General features: G+C 45.2%; 1 protein-coding gene across 3 annotated transcripts in view; it reads right to left on the bottom strand.

Annotated features, from left to right (window-relative positions):
- The window catches only part of NAP1L4 (nucleosome assembly protein 1 like 4), an 87,292-nt gene that overhangs the window by 72,992 nt on the left and 866 nt on the right, over window positions 1-13,434 (bottom strand). The window lies entirely within an intron of this gene.

The raw sequence follows: 13,434 nt of genomic DNA, 5'->3' as shown, positions 1-13,434 counted from the left end.
ATCTAAAATGGGTCTGAAAAAGTATTTTCTGAAACTCTCAGAAGGCCAAACGGAGACGCAGAGCGCAGCTCAGGAGCGAACCCGCACAGGTGCCCTGATAGCAAGCAGCTTGCTACGGGGATGGGGACACTCGGCAGGGGTGGGGATGGCTTGAGGGAGTACTCGAGAGCGCCAGCGGGGGACTGCAAAAATAGGTACATTGCGCATAGCAGGCAAGTACAAGGGTTCTTCAAAAAGTTTCCACACTTTTAACCTCTTGGCACCGGCCGACCGCAAACGTGCGGCCTCCCGATGCCCGGGCCTCGACGCCGAGTGGCCGCACATTTGCATTCTATTAAAAAAACGTATGCGCTGTGAGTGCGCGCTCCCAGCACACGTCCGGTAATCATGGAAAGGTCCCAATCTCCTCTCTGGATCGGGACCTTTCCCGATCATGTGACCGCATTGATGACGTGTTTCAGTGGTCACATGACCCTAAACCCCGCCTCCTGAAACCATTAAAAGGCCAGAAGGCGCCGGTGCCAAGGGGTTAAACACTATTTAGTAAAAAAAAAAGTGAGGAAACTTTTAGAAGAACCCTCGTATAACCACTTGATGACCATGGACATTCTGGAACATCGCTGCTGGACTTCCAGGTGGTTATGCAGCTGCAGCCATCATCCCTTTAGGCTTAGTTCACACTAGCTTTGAATGCAGGCGTTTCGGGATGTTTTTAACAAACGCCTATGGAAATGACACTATGGGCAGCACACAGTGCTGTTCACATTAGCAAAACATGAAGCGTTAGCGTCGCTTCAAAATTGAAGCCTCATGTCGAGTTTGCGGGACGTGAATACCGTTAGAGTTTATTATAGGCATTTGTGGTTTAGCACTTGTAGAACGCCTATAAAACGCCTCAAAACCTTGCAAAGGGCATTTGGGGAGCGTTTTTTTTTAAAAGCCCATACTAAAGCTCATTAACGCCTGTACTAACGCTATAGGGGCATGTTTGAGAGTTAGAAATGGGTCAGCACAGTGGCTAAGTGGTTAGCACGTCCACCTGGCAGTACTCGGGTCGTTGGTTCCAATCCCAACCATGGCACCACCTGCCTGGAGTTTGCATGTTCCCCCTGTGCCGTGTGGGTTTCTGCTGGGTACTTCAGTTTCCTCCCACACACCAAAGACATGCTGGTAGGTGAACTGGATCCTTTCTAAATTGTCCCTAGTATGTGTATGTATGTGAGTTAGGGGCCTTAGATTGTACACCCCATGAGGGTTAGGGACCTTAGATTGTACACCCCATGAGGGTTAGGGACCTTAGATTGTACACCCCATGAGGGTTAGGGACCTTAGATTGTACACCCCATGAGGGTTAGGGACTGATGTGAATGTACAATATATATGTAAAGCGCTGTGTACATTGATGGCGCTATATAAGTACCTGAAATAATAATAATGATAAATTTAGTCAAGTGTGAACAAGCCCTTACGGTGTCTTTTTTTTTTTTGTAAGAGATCATATTTACAAAAATAAATAACAATCACTTTAAACCTAGGGGTAGAGGAAAAGCATTAATACTTCTTTATGCAGGATCTCCTTGACACTCGGGGTGGTAGGCAGACCCTCACTGTCCTTGTGTACAACGTAGGGCTTTTGGTCCTTCACTGTATGTAATGGCGTCAGAATGCAGTGCTTCTTAAGAGAGAGAAAGCAGAAAAAAAAAGAGAAAAAAAAAAGAAAGAGAAAGAAAAAAAAGAGAGAAAGAAAAGGAAAAAAAAGAGAGAGAGAAAGAAAAGGAAAAAAAAGAGAGAGAGAAAGAAAAGGAAAAAAAAAGAGAGAAAGAAAAGGAAAAAAAAGAGAGAAAGAAAAGGAAAAAAAAAGAGAGAAAGAAAAGGAAAAAAAAGAGAGAAAGAAAAGGAAAAAAAAGAGAGAAAGAAAAGGAAAAAAAAAAGAGGGAAAAAAAAGAGAGAAAGAAAAGGAAAAAAAAGAGAGAAAGAAAAGGAAAAAAAAGAGAGAAAGAAAAGGAAAAAAAAAGAGAGAAAGAAAAGGAAAAAAAAGAGAGAAAGAAAAGGAAAAAAAAAGAGAGAAAGAAAAGGAAAAAAAAAGAGAGAAAGAAAAGGAAAAAAAAGAGAGAAAGAAAAGGAAAAAAAAAGAGAGAAAGAAAAGGAAAAAAAGGAGAGAAAGAAAGAAGAAAAAAGAGAGAAAGAAAGAAGAAAAAAAAGAGAAAGAAAGAAAAAAAAAGAGAAAGAAGAAAGAGAAAGAAAAAAGAGAAAAGAGAAAGAAGAAAAAAGAGAAAGAAAGAAGAAAAAGAAAGAAAAAAGAAAAGAGAAAGAAGAAAAAAAGAAAAGAAAAGAGAAAGCAGAAAAAAAGAAAAGAAAAGAGAAAGCAGAAAAAAAAAAAAAAGCATACAGGAAGCCGGTCAGAGCAAGTAATAAGTATTGTAGCTCATTCCTCTAACCCACGGATGTCAAACTGGCGGCCCTCCGGCTGTTGCCAAACTACAAGTCCCATGAGGCATTGCAAGATAGTTAAAAGCATGGCTCCTAAAGGCAGAGGCATGATGGGACTTGTAGTTTCACAACAGCTGGAGGGCCGCCAGTTTGACACCCCTGCGTCTAATCCTAGTCCTAAAGAGTCATTAGCCCTTGAAGTGTGGTGGGGGGGGGGGTATTTGGGGACCCTCTTGCAAGGCTCTGCTTTCCCTGCTGCCCGCAGTGAAGCTTTATTTAAATGTAGTACCAACGCGAGTATCAGTGCGCATACTGCAGTGTTTATATAAAAGAAAGGCGCAGACAGCTGAGGCAGAAAGTGTGAACACCACATCCTCGCTCGCTCTCCATCACTGTGAACACCACATCCTCGCTCGCTCTCCATCACTGTGAACACCACATCCTCGCTCGCTCTCCATCACTGTGAACACCACATCCTCGCTCGCTCTCCATCACAAGGCTGTCCTGACATATGGCGGCCGTCACACAGCATATGGAACACAAATCTCCACTCACTACACGGCCAGTTATAAATATCACAGAATCACAAGAGTTATTTCTCTAGCCGATGTGCCCGGGATGCCAATGTTGGGCTATTTATAGGCACACGTAGTGTTTTCTGTCTGTTGCAGCGTGTGTGCAGTAATGTGCAGCACGCTGGGATACAGGACGGATCTGCAGGGACAGCGGGGGGGGGGGGGGGGTGCTGCAGGAATGGGACAGCTTACCCATCCTTTGGTGTGCTGGTGTTGTTTCTTTTTTCTGACCCACAACCCTTATTTTAACCTGGTGATCCTGCCAGTAACAATTCCTACTCTAGTGGGACAATGCTCACTCACTGTGCTGTATCTATGGAGGAGCAGCATTGTCACCAAGACAGAAAGGTTTAGGACTACAAAACACCCCCCCCTACACAGGTACCATTCCTCTCACTAACCATTGAATCAGGGGCACTACTCCCCCCCCCCCCCCCCCCCAACCACCGCCCCCTCCTTCCCAACCACCGACCCCGGGGGGCACCGCCCCCTCCTTCCCAGCCACCGACCCCGGGGGGCACCGCCCCCTCCTTCCCAGCCACCGACCCCGGGGGGCACCGCCCCCTCCTTCCCAGCCACCGACCCCGGGGGGCACCGCCCCCTCCTTCCCAGCCACCGACCCCGGGGGGCACCGCCCCCTCCTTAGCAGCCACCGACCCCGGGGGGCACCGCCCCCTCCTTAGCAGCCACCGCCCCCTCCTTAGCAGCCACCGCCCCCTCCTTAGCAGCCACCGCCCCCTCCTTAGCAGCCACCGCCCCCTCCTTAGCAGCCACCGCCCCCTCCTTAGCAGCCACCGCCCCCTCCTTAGCAGCCACCGCCCCCTCCTTCCCAGCCACCGCCCCCTCCTTCCCAGCCACCGACCCCGGGGGGCACCGCTCCTCCTTCCCAACCACCGACCCCGGGGGGCACCGCTCCTCCTTCCCAACCACCGACCCCGGGGGGCACCGCTCCTCCTTCCCAACCACCGACCCCGGGGGGCACCGCTCCTCCTTCCCAACCACCGACCCCGGGGGGCACCGCTCCTCCTTCCCAACCACCGACCCCGGGGGGCACCACTCCTTTATTCCTATTGACCACAATCAAGCCCTCAGAGCGATGGGACAGGTTTGGAGTTAGTGACCACGATCACATGACCACTGAGTTCTCTCTGTTTTGAGGAGGGGAGGGAGTGGCTGACTTAGGCGCTCAGCGCTTTGCTGAGAGGCTGAGCCAGGTGCCGCTCCAGACTCTGGGGTGGATCCCCACTTTAAAGTCGGGATCTTCCCCCAGCCTGGACCAGCTGAGTCACATCAGCCGACAACAGACTTCAGCCCACTGTTAGCTGCAAACTGCACTCCTGAGAGAAAAAAAACAAACAAACTTTGGTTGTACTTCCCCTTTAACTATTGAAACAGATATACAGGTAGGCTGTGGAATGGTTAGATCCTCGGTCACATTTATAATGCTGTCAGTCTCCACTGAGGAGATTTAACCTCTGTATTGGTATTCACGTCTATCAAGAAAGAAAGTGAGAGGAAATCCAAACATTTTAGAGCTGTCACTAGAACAAGAAGTGAGGGGAAATATTCCAATGGGGACGCTGGATCTGAGGGAATTCTATGAAGAGATTGCCTCCCATTTCCTGTTTGCCTCTCCAGGACAGGAAGTGAAGGGAAATTATCCTTTGATACAGGCGTTCTGTTCATCAGTTCAGTCTCTTTTTCAAGAAAAAACGGATCAGTTCACACCAGTTTTTCAACAGTTCACATCAGTTTACATCCATTTTTTCATCAGTTTACATCCATTTTTTCATCAGTTTACATCCATTTTTTCATCAGTTTACATCCATTTTTTCATCAGTTTACATCCATTTTTTCATCAGTTTACATCCGTTATTTTTACATCCTATATCAATGCATGTCCGTTTTTTTTCCGTTTACATCCATTTTCTGTCCATTCTGTTTCGGTTTTGTTAACGGAAGAAAAAGAGGGTTTTCTTCCATTCAAAGAAAAAAAAACGGATGTTAACAGATGATCATCCGTTTACATCCGCTAGTCCATAGAAATACATGGCTGTCCGTTTTTCATCTGTAAATGGACAGATGAAAACCGGACATATGGAACGTCCGTCTGAAAGGGGTCTTAGGGGTTTTCATCTTCTATGGTGTAAAATGTTTGGTTGATGTTTAAGGCTCCGTGCAAAAAAAGAAAAAAAAAAAAAAGGCTAGAAAAAAAAAATCGGTTTAGTAGCGTTTAGAATTTTTTCTGCTGGAAAAACGCTCAAAAGAAAAAAAAAAAAAGAAAAAAACCAAAAACACCTCTACAAAAACAATTTGTTTTCTGTCCCTAGATGACCGAGATTCAGCTCTGTAGTCACTTTTGCAGCAGTTTTCTTATTCCAGCTCACAATCCAGCGTAACGTCCTTTTGTCTCTTTCGGTCAGTTGACAATGGTGACCGTGCTTATGTTTATCAGACGATGTTTTCCCAGAAACTGTATATGCCATGGCTCGACAAATCCCAGGCGCAAGGTTGCCACGGTGACTAGAAATTGCATCCTGGCGCCTGGGTTCACACAGTGCCTCCCATGGACTTCAAGGCAGAAACTCGCCTCCCATGGACTTCAAGGCAGAAACTCGCCTCCCATGGACTTCAAGGCAGAAACTCGCCTCCCATGGACTTCAAGGCAGAAACTCGCCTCCCATGGACTTCAAGGCAGAAACTCGCCTCCCATGGACTTCAAGGCAGAAACTCGCCTCCCATGGACTTCAAGGCAGAAACTCGCCTCCCATGGACTTCAAGGCAGAAACTCCTGTCAATAGCAATCCTATGTGAACACTCCACATCACTTGCGAGTATGGAACGCACCGCTACATACTCACACAGGACCCTTTTCATAATAGCACTCAAAACACATTGGGGTTGATTTACCAAAAGGTAAATATCCACTTCTGCGCCGCCTTATAGCAGAAATACTGCTACAGGGCGATACGAGTGCGCAAAATCACGTATGTATACGTGATTTTGCAGTTCCGGGCAGGGGGTGCGCCCTACCCTCGTCGCCATTTGCGGGTCTCGGCCGATTCCCTGCCGGCGATCGCCTAGTATTACAGACGGGGGAAGAGACCTGTGTATGAACAATTACAGATCTCTCCTCTGTCAGCTCCTGCACACTGCTTTGTATGGCTCTACATAAAGTCAAAGATATAGGGTTTTGTTTTCAAAATTGTCGGTCTTTTTTTGTTTATAGCACAAAAAATAAACGCGGGGGCGATCAAATGCCACTGAAAGAAAGCTCTATTTGTGGGAAAAGAGGACATACATTTCATTTAGGTACAGCGTTGCATGACCGTGCAATTGTCAGTTAAAGTAACGCAGCGCCGCAATGCAAAAAATGGCCTGGTCAGGAAGGGGGGTAAATCCTCTGGAGGGCGAGTGGATATACTGCGCACTTCAAGTGCAGTTGCTTTAGATCCGAAGGGAAACTCTGAAAGGAGAGGAAGCTCTGCTGATTTCTTTCATCCAATCATGTTCAAGCAAGAAGGCTGTTTTTTTTTTTGTTTTTTTTTTAGTTTCCTTGCCTGTTCCCCTCAGATCTAGAATGGCACTTTCAGTGCACAGCCTATTTGCCTTTAGCAAATCAACCCCGATATGTATGGATCACATCTGTGTCAACGGGAACCCAGAACATCTAGCCTGTCATGTGAATCTGTAAGTTTGAACACGAATGAGGAATCGCATGTGTGTGAACCAGGACAGCTCCATTCACATCTGGGCGTTTTGGGATCGCGGCAGAATCGCTGTGATTGTAAAATGCAGGTCCAGGTGCTATTATTTTCAATGGTGCCCAAAACGTGGTGCGGTTTTGTCACAGCAGCAAAACGTATCACATGAAATCCCGGGTGCAGACAACCCACACTACCCTATATGAAAAAAAAAACAAAAAAAAAAAAACACACAACTGGCTCCAACCTTTTGAGCTGGCCCCTAGATTTGGAGCAAATTTGTCAAGCCCTGGTATACTCCCCCATAACTGTACCTCCCAACCAGGGGCGGATTGACAATTCGAGCACGAGGGCCTGGGGTCAGTAGTGGGCCCCATGAGATGCCCCTGGTACCTTTCATTGATTTTTTTTTTTCATAGGCTTTTTTGGGTGTGGGCGAGGACACGGGGGCCCCATGATCCCCTATTGCCCGGGGGCCCCATGAGTTGTCAGTCCGCCCCTGCTCACAACTGCAAATAATTCAGCAACTTCAGTCACAGAGGCACCAGCTAAGCCAGTGTTTTTCAACCTTTTTTGTGCAAAGGCACACTTTTTTCATGAAAAAAATCACGAGGCACACCACCATTAGAAAATGTTAAAAAAATTTTACCTCTGTGCCTATATTGACTATATATAAAGTAATTCTCTTGAATAGGAATCAAACACAAAGAAATTATTTTATAATTACTTTATTATGAAATAATAAAGTATTTTATAATTGGACCCGGGGGCCGGACCAAGAGTAGATGAATGATGTGTATGTGTCATCCATAGTAAGTATAGTAATAATCCCCCATAGTAAGCATAGTAATTAATCCCCCATATAGTAATTCATCCCCCCTATAGTAATTCATCCCCCCATATAGTAATTCATCCCCCCATATAGTAATTCATCCCCCCATATAGTAATTCATCCCCCCATATAGTAATTCATCCCCCCATATAGTAATTCATCCCCCCATATAGTAATTCATCCCCCCATATAGTAATTCATCCCCCATATAGTAATTCATCCCCCATATAGTAATTCATCCCCCATATAGTAATTCATCCCCCATATAGTAATACATCCCCCATATAGTAATTCATCCCCCCATATAGTAATTCATCCCCCCATATAGTAATTCATCCCCCATATAGTAATTCATCCCCCATAGTAATTCATCCCCCCTATAGTAATTCATCCCCCCTATAGTAATTCATCCCCCCATATAGTAATTCATCCCCCCATATAGTAATTCATCCCCCCATATAGTAATTCATCCCCCCATATAGTAATTCATCCCCCATATAGTAATTCATCCCCCATATAGTAATTCATCCCCCATATAGTAATTCATCCCCCATATAGTAATTCATCCCCCATATAGTAATTCATCCCCCATAGTAATTCATCCCCCATATAGTAATTCATCCCCCATAGTAATTCATCCCCCATAGTAATTCATCCCCCATAGTAATTCATCCCCCATAGTAATTCATCCCCCATAGTAATTCATCCCCCATATTAAGTCCCCAAGCCCCCCCTGTGTCAATTCACTTACCTTTGCTCCGCGCGTTCCTCTCGCCGTTCCGGTGTAGCATGAAAATCTGTCTCCTATGAGGATCTGTCCCCCTCGACGTATCTGCGCATGTGCCAGTTTCAGGCATAAGCAGCCGATCGGCGATCTCCGGCACATGCGCAGATACGTCGAGGGGGACAGATCATCCTGACAGTATCACGCTCCGCGGGCCGTAGTTTGCCCATTGCTGTTCTAATGATTGGTCTATTTGTGAGCCGAGGCCACATGTTACGGATGAAATTGCAATTTTTCCCACGGCACACCAGACAATATCTCACGGCACACAGTGGTTGAAAAACGCTGAGCTAAGCGACACCAACAATCTGTCCTCTTTGAAGCTCAGTAAGCTCTGACATGACTCCGTATTACTAGCAGTGCATGCAGTGAATGAGGAAAGTGAGGCTTCCCACCGGTCAGCTAGGTGTCTCATCACACAGCGGAAGCAAAAGAATGTTACATTACTTCCGCCCCTGTACATACACACAGACATAACTGAAGGTATAAACATTATAGATACATAGTTACATACAGAAATCTGTATTTACTGCTCTGCTGCACTCTATTGTTTATACATAATGTCACCTATACACGGTACAGTAAAAGTGAACGACCGGTTTGGGCATTGAGTAGCTGAGCGATGAATAACAGATTGTGATGGTTGTGATAAATCCAAGTCAATCAGTTGCAGCAGAAAAAAAATAAAAAAAAATTTAATATACACACTATATTGCCCCCAGTACTGGTTGGCCGTCCTTTCCACGCACATGACCTTTAATGGCCTCCCAGTCTTAGTCCGTAGGGTTCAGTATTGAGTTGGCCCCGCCCTTTGCAGCTATAACAGCTTCAACTCTTCTGGGAAGGCCATCCACAAGGTTTAGGAGGGTGTCTATGGGAAGGTTGGACCATTCTTCCAGAAGCACATTTGTCAGGTCAGGCACTGATGTCGGGGGAGGAGGCCTGGCTCACAGTCTCCGCTCTAATTCATCCCAAAAGGTGTTCTATGGGGTTGAGGTCAGGACTCTGTGCAGGACAGTCAAGTTCCTCCACCCCAAACTGGCTCCTCCATGTCTTTATGGACCTTGCTTTGTGCACTGGTGTGCAGTCATGTTGGAACAGGAAGGGGCCATCCCCAAACTCTTCCCACAAACATGGGAGCATGAAATTGTCCAAAATGTCTTGGTATGCCAACACCTTAAGAGTTCCCTTCACTGGAACTAGGGGGCCAAGCCCAACCCCTGAAAACAGATCCCACATCATAATCCCCCTCCACCAAACTTTACACTTGGCACAACGCAGTCAGGCAAGTACCATTCTCCTGGGAACCGCCAAACCCAGACATGTCCATCAGATTTCCTGACAGAGAAGCGTGATTGGTCACTCCAGAGAACACGTCTCCTCTGCTCTAGAGTCCAGTGGCGGTGTGCTTTACACCACGGCATCCGACGCTTTGCATTGCACTTGGTGATGTAAGGCTTGGATGCAGCTGCTCGGCCATGGAAACCCATTCCATGAAGCTCTCTACACACTGTTGTTGTGCTAATCTGAAGGCCACACCAAGTTTGGAGGTCTTTAGCTATTGACTCTGCAGACAGTTGGCGACTTCTGCGCACTGTGCGCTTCAGCATGCGCTGACCCCGCTCTGTCATGTGACGTGGCCTACCACTTGGTGGCTGAGTTGCTGTTGTTCCCAGTTGCTTCCACTTTGTTATAATCCCACTAACAGTTGAGCGTGGAATATTTAGTAGCCAGGAAATGTCACGGATGGACTTATTGCACAGGTGGCCACCTATCACGGGACCACGCTTGGAGTCACTGAGCTCCTGAGAGCGACCCATTCTTTCACCAATGTTTGTAGAAGCCGTCTGCATGCCTAGGGGCTTGATTGTATACACCTGTGACCATGGAGGTGATTGGAACACCTGAATCACATGATTCGGAGGGCGGGGCCAATACTTTTGTCAATATAGTGTATATATATATATAGTTCTGGGTCAACGGATGTCTTTATTTGCTTGCTTGGTGTTAGATTTGTGGAATGAGACATCAGTCAGTATTAGCCCAGGTTCACACTGATGCGATGCAGAATTTGCAGTGTTTTCAGTGCGAATTCCACACCGAATCAGAATCGCACCCCATACATGCGAACCGCTGCGGGTGTGTACATTAACAACACCCTGGAAGCAGTCCGCAAAACACGGTGTGATGTGCAGAATCGAATAGGTGTGAATACCCATGTGATCCAATTCTAGTGCAGACCCAAAAAAGGGTCCTGCATGTTTTTGGTGCGGTGTGAATACAACCATACAAAATGCACGGCTCCGATCGCACCGCACACAAATCGCATGTGATCTGTGCAGGAATGCAGTGCGGTTCATGTGCGAATCACATGCGATATACTAATCCGCATGTATGTGAACCCGGGCTTATTGTGCTCTGTACAGCCACCATTAGATTGTAAGCTCCAGTGGTCCTCAGATCCCTCCAGTATGGAATTGTTCTGCCTCCCTTTAGATTATAAAGCAGTGAACAAATGTCACTCAATGTCCAAATCCATCGTTCACTTTTATTAAAGTGTGTGTGTGAGCGCTATTATGTGTGAATGATAACGGGAGCACAACAAAGCAGCAAATACATGTTTAGATTTGTAACAATGTAACAAGATATCTGTAATCATGGTTTACTATGGACTGTCAGAGGTCTGTGTGGGGAAAATTTTTTTTTTTTAATTATATATATATATATATATATATATATATATATATATATATATATATATATATATATCTATCTATCTTTCTCTCTCTCTCTATATATATATATATATATATATATATATATATATATATATATCTATATCTCTTTATTGCTCTCTGTATATATATCCATCTCTCTCTCTCTCTCTATATCTCTCTCTCTCTCTCTATCTCTCTCTCTCTATATATATATATATATATCTCTCTCTCTCTATATCTTTCTCTCTCTCTCTATATCTCTCTCTATATATATATATATATACACGTCTGTCTCTCTCTCTCTCTCTCTCTCTCTATCTCTCTCTCTCTCTATATCTATCTTTCTCTCTCTCTCTCTATATCTATCTATCTTTCTCTCTCTCTCTCTCTCTCTCTATATATATACACGTCTCTGTCTCTCTCTCTCTCTCTCTCTCTCTCTATATCTCTCTCTATATCTCTCTCTCTCTCTCTCTCTATATCTCTCTCTCTCTCTATATCTCTCTATATCTCTCTCTCTCTCTCTCTATATCTCTCTCTATCTCTCTCTCTCTCTCTCTCTCTCTCTCTCTCTCTATATCTCTCTCTCTCTCTCTATATCTATATCTCTCTATATCTACAGTCATGGCCGAAATTGTTGGCACCCTTGATATTTCTCCAGGAAATCATGTATTTCTCACGAAACGTATTGCATTAACACATGTTTTGCTATACACATGTTTATTCCCTTTGTGTGTATTGGGACAAAACAAAAAAAGGGAGGAAAGAAAGCAAATTCGACATAATGTCACACAAACCTCCAAAAATGGGCTGGACAAAAGTATTGGCACCCTTTCACAACTGCGGATAAATAAGAATGTTACAAGCATGTGATGCTCCTGTAAACTCACCTGGGGCAAGTAACAGGTGTGGGCAATATAGAAATCACACCTGAAAGCAGATAAAAAGGAGAGACGTTCACTTAACCTTTGCATTGTGTGTCTGTCTGTGCCACACTAAGCATGGACAACAGAAAGAGGAGACGAGAACTGTCTGAGGACCTGAGAACCAAAATTGTGGCAAAATATCAACAATCTCAAGGTTACAAGTCCATCTCCAGAGAACTAGATTTGCCTTTGTCCACAGTGCGCAACATTATCAAGAAGTTTGCAACCCATGGCACTGTAGCTAATCTCCCTGGTCGTGGACGGATGAGGAAAATTGATGAAAGATTGCAACGCAGAATAGTCCGGATGGTGGATAAGCAGCCCCAAACATGTTCCAAAGACATTCAAGCTGTCCTGCAGGCTCAGGGAGCATCAGTGTCAGCGCGAACTATCCGTCGACATTTAAATGAAATGAAACGCTATGGCAGGAGACCCAGGAGGACCCCACTGCTGACACAGAGACATAAAAAAGCAAGACTACAGTTTGCCAAAATGTACTTGAGTAAGCCAAAAGCCTTCTGGGAAAACGTCTTGTGGACAGATGAGACCAAGATAGAGCTTTTCGGTAAAGCACATCATTCTACTGTTTACCGAAAACGGAATGAGGCCTACAAAGAACAAAACACAGTACCTACGGTAAAATATGGTGGAGGTTCAATGATGTTTTGGGGTTGTTTTGCTGCCTCTGGCACTGGGTGCCTTGACTGTGTGCAAGGCATCATGAAATCTGAGGATTACCAAAGGATTTTGGGTCGCACTGTAGGGCCCAGTGTCAGAAAGCTGGGTTTGCGTCCAAGATCCTGGGTCTTCCAGCAGGACAATGACCCCAAACATACGTCAAAAAGCACTCAGAAATGGATGGCAAAGAAGCGCTGGAGAGTTCTGAAGTGGCCAGCAATGAGCCCAGATCTAAATCCCATTGAACACCTGTGGAGAGATCTTAAAATTGCTGTTGGGAAAAGGTGTCCTTCCAATAAGAGAGACCTGGAGCTGTTTGCAAAGGAAGAGTGGTCCAAAATTCCGGGTGAGAGGTGTCAGAAGCTTATTGATGGTTATAGGAAGCGACTGATTTCAGTTATGTTTTCCAAAGGGTGTGCAACCAAATATTAAGTTAAGGGTGCCAATACTTTTGTCCAGCCCATTTTTGGGGTTTTGTGTGACATTATGTCATATTTGCTTTTCTGCCTCTGTTTTATATTTGTTCCAATACATACAAAGGGAATAAACATGTGTATAGCAAAACATGTGTTAATGCAATACCTTTTTTGTGTGAAATACTTGATTTTCAGGAAAAATATCAAGGGTGCCAACAATTTCGGCCATGACTGTATATCTCTCTATATGTCTTTTATATATCTCTCTCTCTCTATACATCTCTCTCACCAAACCAGCACTTAAAAAAAATAAAAGTTGGACCGTACAGCTACAATACAGGAGGGATCGGAGGGCCACAGGAGCTTACAATC

This window comes from Staurois parvus, unplaced genomic scaffold, assembly GCF_062004578.1.
Source record: "Staurois parvus isolate SC_StPar_1 unplaced genomic scaffold, SC_StPar_1.0 ptg000935l, whole genome shotgun sequence".
Classification (NCBI taxonomy): Eukaryota; Metazoa; Chordata; class Amphibia; order Anura; family Ranidae; genus Staurois; species Staurois parvus.
The sequence above is the reverse complement of the archived record's forward strand: the minus strand, read 5'-3'. Positions and strand labels throughout refer to the sequence as shown.